An 11580-nucleotide genomic window follows, 5' to 3' on the forward strand; every position below is an offset into this window, starting at 1 on the left:
TCTCCAGCCTTCCCAGAGGACACCTACTGTGTCTCCACTTACCCCTCTGTGCAGTTCAACTTCTCAGGCACATCCTGCTAATTTAGCAGAGCATCTCTGAATAGTTGGTGTTAGAGCAAGGCTTTATCATAGCCAGATGCTGTTGATGACTTGAGGTTTGGCTTTTGTTCAGTGAGAAGAGCTCTAGCTATTGAAGCACTAAGTCTGGAGCTGGCTATTGCAGAGCCAGATGGTTTCATTCCAAATGTTTAAATTCTATAAATCTTTAATCTATAAATTCTGTTGTCACTATGAAAATGATAGGTTAAATTTTGCAATCCTTGTAGATAGTTACCCTCTGAGTAGATATCATCAAAGATTAAAAAGTCATTATTTCTTGGCTTTTTATATATTTTTCCTTCTTTGTAATTTTTGTATAAGTTCCTACAGGGGAAAAAAAATTATTCTAAGCTCTGAGTTTGAAGAACATCAGAAATCAGCTTCTCTGAACTGAATTTGAAAGATTTTTTTTCCAATGCAATGCTCCTCTTTGGTCTTGCTGCAATGTTGAAGGCCTTGGTGTATTTGTGAGTTTTTTTGCTATTTATATTCTAGCCAACTGCAGATTTTATTCTCTCAGTGATGTTTTACACATTTTGTAGAAAAGCTGTTACTCTGTTTTTACCCTTGTTTTCCTGGTTTCAGGCCTGTAAGCAGCACTATTTTTCTTCCCCCTTAAATCTTAGTAGGCTCTGGTGTTGTTGCTCATTGTCCTTGGATGACTGATGAGGTTGAAGGTTGCTGATGTCAGGATGTGCAATGTGGGTATAAGGGCTTGTGGCTTTCCCTGCCAGTCCTGCACTGCCCTGCCTGCTTGCTTTTGCCTGGTGCCTTAAACCAGTGGGATGGTCCCTTCTGTATGGGACAGTCCTGCTATTTAGTAGGTTATACCATAGGATTAGGGAATGCTTCTCTGGCTGAAGAGCATGACTGAGAGCCACCAAAACTGAGGCTTTTTAAAGCAATCCCATAGGCTTGCAGCAAATTTTATACCTGATCAGGATTTGAGAGATGGAACACACCTTGAAAAGAGAAACAGTTGCTGGGGGAGTTGGGAGTAGGTGGACTCGCAGATCTGACCTAGAGGCTTAGTCCAGGGAAGAAAGATTTTTAGCCTGCTCCAGTATAAATTTTCCAATGTCAAATCACATTTCTGTATGTACCTGAACTCTGCTGCTCAGTAACTGCTGCAGGTAGTGTGAGGTTGATCAGCTCCTCAGGGATGTAACACTTGGCTCCAAAACATGGGAGTGAAACAGCACAGACTGCTCTACACCTGAGAACTTACCTGCAGTCATAAAACCAGTCTGGGCTCACCAAAGGTTGCCTTGCCATAGCCAGGGCTGTGCCCATCCCTCCCAGGTGTGCTGCCAGGGCAGAGCCCAGCCCTGCTCCCTGCCCACGCTGCACTGGTGGTACCGTGTAGGGAGAGGAAAGCCTGTCCAATTTAACCACCCCCCAAGGCAAACAGCTTGCAATGAGCTCTTGGTGCTGGCATTTTGCTCCAGCATAACTTTAAAACTGTTACGGACAAAGCTTTCAATGTATTTGCCTGAGTTTATGCAAATGTATTAAAATGAATGCAAATTGCAATCTATTGATTTTTTTAAAATGATATTGGCAGGCATGAATGAGACAGAAACACACCGCACTGATTTTTCACTATCTTGCATCTTTTCAAGCACTTTTCTCTTGTGCACAGCGAACAGAAGTGTCTGAAACTCTGTTTTATGCTCACTTCATAGAGGCCAGAAATCTGAACGCACAGTGGAAAGAAGCAGAGCCCAAAACCATTAACTATTTTGAAACTGAAGAGGATTACTGTCACCAGATCCATGTATTGGTGAACAGAAAACACATGTGGAGGGGAGCAATTTGTGCTCAATGTGTGAGAGAACCAGAAGAGCAGTAACTTGTGTACGCTGGCAAGAGCGAGCTTGGGAAAAATCCCAGGAGGGGAAAGAGGTTGGGGGAGGCTTCAGCAGAGGTTCATGGAAAGCCAGTTCCTATGGCAGCCCTTGGGGTGGGCGGCTGTGGGGAGAGCTGTGTGGGGAACCCCAGCAGTGTTTTGGGAACCCCAGCAGTGCGTTGTAAGGCTGGGAGTGGCAGCAAAGGGCCCTGCTGAGGAGAAGAGGCAGCTGAGGAGTGATGGCAGCCTGCATGCCTTGGGGCCAGGGCATGGACTCGTGGCTGAGCTGCCCAAAACCAGGGCTGGGCATCTGAACCAGACTGACAGTGCTGGGGGAGCCCTGGGATGCAGGATCTGGGCTCCCCAAGGCTCTGCTCCTCCTTGGCTTGTGCAGCAGGAGAGATGTGGCCCTGGCCCCCAGCTGCAGCTTGTACTGAATGACTTAGTGGTTTATTTTTGAATTCCTTTTTAGTTTATAACAACTGGCCTGAACCCTTTGGGTTCTGCATCTCCTATCCATGTTGTTTTTTGAAGTCTTTGTTGTAGAGTAATAGTGTCTATCAATACCACATGGTTTTTATTTACGTGAGTTTGTTAAAGGATACACAAAAAAGGTGATTCTTGATCTAATGTTCAGGACAGGTTGGGAGGGTGCTGGTGGGAGAGTGATTGCTGCCATGACTTAGCTGTGTACTGAAGGATGTCAGCCCTGTGCTCTGTACATAGGGACAGGGTTAAAGCTTTTTGTAGTTTAATTTCAGTTTCTTTTTGTTTGTTTGAAAAAGGGTCCTGTGCTTTCTTTATAAGGTGGAAAGAGTTGGTTTGAAGCTGAGGGCTGGAAGGCTTGGGAAGGTACAGAGCAACCCAGCCTCTTGTGAGAGTCCTCTTGGCAGCTGCAGTGAGAAAGCTCAGGCAAATCTGGGGGGTCACTGGCAGAGGCTGTAGTGCAAAATCCACACAAGTGGAGTGACTCTGGGGCTGGTGCTGCACCCAGAGGCTCAGCTCAGCATCAGATAAATATCTCCAGTTGCAACTTGAATTTGTTGTGGCAGATGTTTTTTCCTTGTGGGAGTCCTCATTGCAGCCTTGCAGAGGGAATGGGTGCAGAAGTCAAACCTCTTTCGTCTGGATAACTGCCTTTCAGCATCAGGGCACTACAGGAAAGGGAGGCTTGTCCTGCTTCCAGCCTGCACAGGCTCCTGTCCAGGAGTTTTCATCATCACTAGACTTTTGTGACAAGCTGAACTCAAACACTGGAGGGAAAGAAAAGCATAGAAGGCATGTTTGGTGTCCTCAGTGTTATAGATAACTGCTGGACATGGTGAAAGTAACGTGATGAAGAAGAATTGATGACCTCTATCAGAAACATTAATGGAACATTTCTGTTAGAATGGAATTACATGGTCATGTTTGTATGGCTTTTCATAGGAAAATATTTCATATTAATTGGCTACAGTGCAAATCTTAGGATAGAAAATGTCTCCTCATGTCTGGTTCTATATAGAAACCAACGAGGTAGAGCAAATTTGTTGCTAACTTGCAGCTTATATTGTATTACTTTATTGGGGAGTCTAGTTAAATCCTAAACCCGCTGTTATATATCCATTTATGGAGCAAACACCTGATTCTCTTCTACTGTTTTAATATACTATTTGCTTAATGGGCCATTGACATAATCATTTGATATAGATTCCAGTCATACCACGTTACCAAGCCATGATATATTAATATAACCACATATTAATGGTGGAGGGCAAGCATGTTATATTATTATCCATGACCAATTAGTTTCTGGCTATCTTAGGGACACAGTTTCCTAGGTGTTATCTTTATGGACCTGATTTTAAAAAGTCTGAGTATTCCTAGCTTCCACTGAAATGAATTGTGTTTCCTGATGGATCCCTATTTCAGGGTTACTCGAGGGCCTCTGTCTGATACAGCCAGTGAGCACTTCACTGTGATTGTATGTTTCCACTTGCAGTTGGAGATTTTTGATTACTGTTAACTGTTTTCTTCCATTTTTATCCAAAGGGTAATCGAATAAACCTTTTCTTTCTCTTTTTAACTTTCTGCTTGATCAATCAGAAGATGCCTATAAGGCCAGCAGGACTGCTCACGTCAGGAAAGCGTGCACTGCTACAGCTGAGGGAAGAGTGGCTGGAAAGCTGCCTGTGGAAAAGGACCTGGGGCTGTGGTTGGCAGTGGCTGAACATGAGCCAGTGTGTGCCCAGGCCAATGGCATGCTGGCTTGTGCCAGCAATAGTGTGGCCAGCAGGACCAGGGCAGTGATTGTCCCCCTGAGCACAAGCCGTATGAGGAGCAGCTGAGGGAGCTGGGGGGGTCAGCCTGGAGAAAGAGAGGCTCAGGGGGGACCTTCTGGCTCTCTACCTGAAAGCAAGTTGTAGACAGATGGGAGTCAGCCTCTTCTCCCAAGTAACAAGGAAAAGAACAAGAGGAAATGGTCTCAAGTTGCTCCAGGGTAGGTTTAGGTTGGATGTTAGGAAAGATTTTTTCACTGAAAGGGTGGTCAGGCATCGGACCAGTCTGCCCAGGGAAGTGGGGCAGTCACCATTCCTAGAGGGATTTAAATATGTGTAGATGTGGCACTTAGGGACATGGTTTAGTTGTGGACTTGCTGGGTTAACAGCTGGACTCGATGTTAAAGGTCTTTTCTAACCTCAGTAATTGTGACTCTGTGATTGGTATAGATACATTTAGCTGCTTACAAACAGGGTTATTGTGCTTCAGTTACAATAGTGAAGAGCTGTACAGCAGAAAATATGATCCCTTCTCTTCTGTCTTTCACCCCCCTCATGCTCAGATTATTAATAACAATATGAAAATACGAGGGACCAGCATGCAGATTCTGCTCTTTGTGGGGTGCCTGCAAAATTAAGTGATCATTATAAATAGGAGGCAAAATTGGCATTTTATCTGTCTCATACGCTGTAATTAAGTAGCTGATTTCTTCCTGATGTAGCAGCAGTAGTGGCTATGGAGAGAAGGAGAAAGGGTAATAGTCTTTCCAATCAGTTCTGGGAGGCTGCCTTACACAGGAAAATAAAGATATAAAGTAGGGAAAGTGGAGGTGACAAAGGAACAGAACAGTCAGTGATAAGGACTAAAATAAGAGTTTTGATTTGCAGACAGATTGAAAAGGATGTTGAAATGTTTGGGTGGAAGAAAAAAGGGTGGGACAGTCTGGATACCTGGGGCACTGGAGGCAGTGTGTGTGAGCCAGAGGGAGGACAGTGCTGGAGGGGAGAAGCAGGGAACTCGGATGCGTGAGGAGTTCATCCAGCTGTTGTGGAGTAGGTATTTTTAACATTCTGGACTGATTTTAACATTAAAATTCAGATGGAAAAGTAAAGGAACAGACTTCTTGAAGAAAAGCAGGCAAATTTGCCTGGTAGTTGCTGAACATTTACCAGAGAAACCACCATCCTGCCCATTTCACCTGCTCTGATGGTGATGCTTGCAGGGAGCACACAGGCTGCTCTGTCACCCCATGCTTAGCCTGAGTGATGAGAGGCACCTCCCATGACTGTTTTCTGCAGAGTGAAGACTTTCCCCACTGTTTCCTGATAAAGTCCTGGCTGTTTTCCCTAGGGTATAATGGGGACTTGTAGGAGCATCTTTAGAAGAGGCTCTGCCAAGCGTGGTAAATTGTGTACTAATGTCATGTGTAGATGTACATGTTTCATACTTGCTAATTCAGACAGTGTTATTCATGAGGATAATGTAAAATCCTATAGAAAGTGTAATATGGGAGAATATAATTAAAACTACATGATGTGGCTGTACCAAGTAACTTAACTGAGGTCTTGAAGGAAACTAGGTTTTTTCACCAGTTTTTAACTTTTCATACTTGCTTTCTTTTTTGTAGCACTATCATTTCCTTAATGTTGGTGTTTGCAAATAACTTTTTAAGCTTCTTAGATGGAGGAAATTTCCCCTCCCTTCCCTCTAGAGTTGTTCTGCACAGATAATGTTGAAGGAAAATGACATCCTGAGAGAGGTGAGGCTGGTACAGCTCTATGCTCCCAGGTCCAATGAGCAGCGAGGCTGAAGATGTATTGCCAGTAAGCACATATATACACCACATAAAAATAAATATATATATACATATATACACACACATACACATAGCTGGTGACAAAGAGCAGCAAGTACAGAGTGCTTGCACAAATTCAGGAACCACCTAGAGCTTTGTTCTGTTCTCTTCTCTGGCTAGGCAGGATGGATGTCTGCTAGTGAGAACGTGTGTGTGTGTGTGTATATATACAAATAAAACATATATACAAGGTGCAACCCTGCAGCAGCTGTGCTCAGACACCCAATCTGCCCATCATCTCCCTTCCCCAGGAGACCTGTCTGGGTTCCTGCCATCCTGCCCCTGAGCTCCTCTGGGCTTGTGATGGGCCAATGGCCCTGAGGAGCTGCCACTGCAGGGGGAGACTTGGCACCCTTGCTAAGAGGAGACACTGAGGACTGCCCATGGCTCTGGTGCTCCACTCTTGGGGCTGACTGTCCCCTGAGGTTCTTCCTTTTACTCTCTGGAGTGTCTGGCATCTCCTCTCTTCTCTCTGAACCCTTCAGTGGGTCTCACCTGGACAACTCACTTGCAGAGTCCTCCTGGACCTGTTGTGGAATGGAGCAAAGACAATTGGAGGCCTTCTCCAAAAAGTCCCTGCAGAGGCTGGGGGAGGAATAAGGATGTGCAGGAGATATTCTGCTCGAACTTGGACAACTGGCAGCCATATGTGTAAGCAAACAAAGTTTTACTGCCATCTCTAAAAGAGATGGTTTTAAAAGCTTTATATTCTTGCCAGTTGGCTAAGAAGCGAGCAAGGAACAATAGATTCAAGCTGAAATAATTTGCATTTATGATGAAGACAAGGAATATCTACCTTGCATTTTCCTAAAAAAGAAAAATTAAACCCCATTTTTAATTAACTGATAAACTATTAATCAAATTTTTGCAATGTTAGGTGACACATTATTCATTTAGATAGAATGACTGTGAACTTAAACTAATCAAATCTGATTTGCCCACATATGCTTGATTGAAATACATTTTAACTAGCATATACAAAGAGAAAATCTTGGATTTCTTACCTAATCTTCAGAGTATACTGCTGAGTTAATAAGGGCAGTTTTTTTTAAATGAGACCACCATTTCTTAATCTGCATATCAAAATCAAGAGCAACTTAATTGCAAAACACATATTCCTGAAATCTAATCATTATACTGCTTTAGGGTATTTTATTGAAGCATGTTAAATTATGGACAGAATATTAATGATGAAGCTAATCAAACCCAATTAGTCACTTCTAACAATAGTCACATAAATATACAAGTCAGGTACTAAAGTACTGTAGGTATGGTTTTAAGTTTTTTTTTTTAATATAAAATTTATGTGGTATATATGAATTATATACTCGTTATTTTTAATCTAGGAATCTAGGACAAGTCATTTCAAAGAAAACGCGATATGCCAGAAGACAATGGGACCTGTCCCTTACCATTAGAACTGACAGTCCTGATTTTTGAATACATAAACGTCGCTCTGACACGAGGTTGATGGGCACATGGTTAACAGGACAGAAGGGTGGATCTGCCCAGGCTCCCAAATGTGGGAAGTTGGACGTGCACGTGCAGTTTTCTGTTTGCTTGTGTTGTGATTACCCCGACTGCACAAACTAGTTGTCTGTGTCTACAGTCTGGTCTCGGGCTGCAAGGTACAAGATTTGCATATGCTGCTATAATAACTGTAGTATATAATAATTACACAAGTATTGTGTCTGCATTAAAAATCAGCGTCTTCCTTTAAGCTTGGAAACAGCATCTCGTAGAGATTTAAGCATAGTGCTTATCTTTATGCTGATTGGTTTGTCTGTACTTTGATATTGATATTTTGGGTGGCTTTCAGTTTGTTTCAGCTTCCTACTTGATAATTATGAGAGGGCAGCTGTCATCTTACTTTAGGTCTATCTACCCCATCAGAAAATCCACACAATGCAGGGGTCACAGATGACCTTCTACTGATGTATCTTTTGAAAGATAATGTGTTTTGAAAATCCTTTTAAACTGCATCTCTTACAGCTTCCATAATTATTCAGGTCACATAAAAGAATGACTTAGCATATTTATAACCCCTCTTTGCACTTTCAGATTTAAGGACATGTATTTTCTAATTTGTAATCATCTAATTTTAAAAAGGGGTATCCATAAATAATAGGTATGGTTTTAGTGCCAGACAGGGAAGCCCTGACAGGATTTGTGATGCCGCTGGTGCCAGTGGCTGTGCTGTGTCAGGGAATGGAGCAGCACTTTCCTTCCACAAGCCATGATTCCTGGTGGCTCAGTCACATCACTTCTGCTTGGCCCCACGCAGGGCTGTCGCAGGCCAGGTGTGAGGGCTGCCCAGGGTACTGGGGAGAAAGGGACTGGGAAGCCTCCACTGCTAGATTTCATGGAAATGGGTCTCCAGGGGTGAGCAAGGAGAGCAGCTGTCACAGGTGGAGAAGGGGAGAGCAGGGCTTAAACAGGGAGCTGTTGGGCACAAACGGGCACCAGCAAGGGCAGGGATGGATTTGTATAACCATCACACCAGTGAGGGCAGGGATGGATTTGTATAACCATCACACCAGTGAGGGCAGGGATGGATTTGTATAACCATCACACCAGTGAGGGCAGGGATGGATTTGTACAACCATCACACCAGTGGGGGCAGGGATGGATTTGTATAACCATCACACGGCTCTGTGGCAGGGAGCAGGCTGCTGTGTGAGGGGCCACCTGGCAAACATCTGTCTGGGAGCAGCTTGGTGGCTGCCAGAGGGGTGGCTGAGGCACAGCTCCTGGGGGGTGCTATCTGTGCCACCAAGGGTGGAACTTTCTTTTCCACATGGATTCCTTCTTTAATAACAAGATCATATACAGGTGCTTATGCCAGAAACCAGCCAAACCACACTGGCTGCTGCATCCAGAAAATAGCTTTGTATCAGAGGTCTGGGCAGATGCTGGTGGGGGGAGCAGCCCCTGTCCATCGATGACTGTGCTGGCAGCAATCAACGGCAAGCCCTTGCAAATGGTCTGTAATGACACTGGGATCTGCAAAGGGTTTTCTCAAATCAGTGTAAGATTAGTTGAAATCCAATTCAATGACAAAAAAAACCAACTTCAGTGAAATAAAAGCTGCTGTTAAAAGTAGCACTAGAGCTTTAGATTTAGACATGATTTACATTTCTATCTGCCATGCAGTTCCAAATTAGTTTGTCATAGTGCTCATGTCCACAAAAACAGGCTGAGGGACCAAGGGCTATCTGAGCTGATACATGCTTACATGCTTTTTAATGGGAGTATACAGCTTTTCCCAAAAGGAATAAAAAGCTTCTGGCAAGTTTGAAAAGGGAGATGACTGATACTGTATTGTAAGTAGGGAAATTAAGACTTCCTCTACTCCTTCATAAATTCTTCTGGAAAGCTGCCTATGCTCTAAAGGCCGCAGGCTGTTTTATTCTATCTTTCATTATAAAAAGAAGATTGAGAAGTGACTCAATTATAATGTATAAGCACCTTCATGGGAAGAAAAATACAGGGTGTAAGGGAGCTTTTTCAGCGAGCATGGAAATGTGTCGAAAGAACCGGTGTCTGAAAACTAAAGTTGAAATTGGAAATTAAGCTGCTGTTTCAAAGTATCCACTGGAACTCTCTGCTGGCATTCACGATGGGTCCTGCCGGTCTGGGTGTCTTCAGACCATCACAAGGTGCCTCTGAACAATATTATTTAGCTATGTAGAACCTGTTAATCAAAGTCTAAGCATTAAATTTGATGCAAGGGTATTTTGGTCGTCCAGAAGCTTTTGCTGTGTCAGTTGGGATAGCTGATCTAATAATCCTTTCTTGCCTCAACATCTCCAGACCTATGCATTATACTTCCTTGACCATCACAGTTGAACTTCAGCTAATATTTGGTGCTGTCTTGTGAGTGCAAGAGGAAATTACTGGTTCCTTGATTTTTCTACCATTTCAGCTGCATAATAAAGCATTGTCCCAACCAAACGAACACGTGCAACTAAAGAATTCAGTATTTATTTCCTCTCATTCACAAATAATATCTGGTTGCTCCTATTAAGGCTACATTAAGAGTTAATTTTCTCCAAAGTCTGAGTTTGTGCAATAATTCAAATGCACTGCAGCTGTGTGTACTCTGTGGTGGGCTGCCTTCAGCCTGGCCTTTGCCAAGGGGATAGTGAGTGTCTGTGTAACCCCTTGGACAAGGACATGCCTGTCTCACCCAGACAGCTGAGTGTCTGTGGGTGTTAGAGATGCAGGAGAGAGAAAATCAGCTCATAGTGTATGGAATCTGAAGGAAGACCAACCATAGCTTGCTATACTGTTTTCTAAGAGTAAATGCAAACTAGCTAAAGCTTATCAGCTGGGTGGTTATCATATCATGCCTATAGTGAAAAAACCCCCAAATCCTCTGCTCTAAGTAAACTACTTCAACATGGCTCGAGTACACCTTTGCTCCCACTGTGTGACTCTTTGGACCCAGCAAGCTGCATATAGTGGTGTTTGAATTCATCAGTGTTTCAAAAGAACATTAAAATTTAACAAGTACATTTAACTAAAAAATCTATATCTAAATAGCATGGAGGTAGTGATAAAAAGGAGGTAATTCAGGCCAAGATACTGCATTAACTTCCCTGTGAATGAACCTTTCAGACAGCACGGAGCCAAGCTGGAGTCACTGAACTAATGCCAGGTTCTTTACTCAGAGCCCAAGGAGCCTGTGCCTTGGGTCAGAGGGGTGTCATAGCCTCCTTTTTAACATATGCTTGGGTCCTTTTTTTTTGACAGAAGTTCAAAAAAACTGAAACAAAAAAAACCCTCAAAACCCAAAAAAACCCCCACTTTTTCTCTGGTTTCTGTGCTAGTACTATAAAGTACTTGTTACTAGGATAGTTTTTCTGGAAAGCTTTTATCTTCTCCAACAGATCCACCAAAACGGGGCAAGACCATGGCCAACCCATGTATTACTCTGACTCTATTAACATTAGTTTCTATCTCTAATAACAGAATTTTGTTTCTCTTAGGTGAGATAGAAGTCCTGAAATAGTAGAAAAAAATATTAATTCCATGTGACTTTGTACAATTCCTTAAAAGTGTTTACTGCAGCAAGAGTGATTGAGTCTGTCCTTTGCTACCTTCTTCCCACCTTGTGCTGAAACATCTCCAAAATGCTACAGAAACAAAACCTGAATTCTTTTAATCGTGGATGAAATTGAAACGCTTCCACTATATTGTAGAGTACTCTGCAAACACTAAGTCACCACAGTGAATTGTCAGTTCTCCTATAAAAATTACTGAAAATCATTATTATGTGATTTATTTTCCCTGGCAGTTTATCTAAAAATAAAAATCGGACCCAGATTTCCTCAAAGCCTCCACTTCTCAGCTGTTTCAAAACTGAAAGTTAACAGTGAAAGCTGCTGCCTGACAGTTTTAAATCCCTTTTCCTGTGTGAGCTGGGGGTATGCAGCATTAGCAGCTCCCAGGGTGTGCAGGAGCTGGTGAGAGCTGTGAGCATGGCCATCTGCACAGACCATTCCTATCTGGCAGT

Source organism: Manacus vitellinus, unplaced genomic scaffold, assembly GCF_001715985.3.
Source record: "Manacus vitellinus isolate BGI_N305 unplaced genomic scaffold, ASM171598v3 scaffold_10_pilon, whole genome shotgun sequence".
In the NCBI taxonomy this organism is placed as follows: domain Eukaryota; kingdom Metazoa; phylum Chordata; class Aves; order Passeriformes; family Pipridae; genus Manacus; species Manacus vitellinus.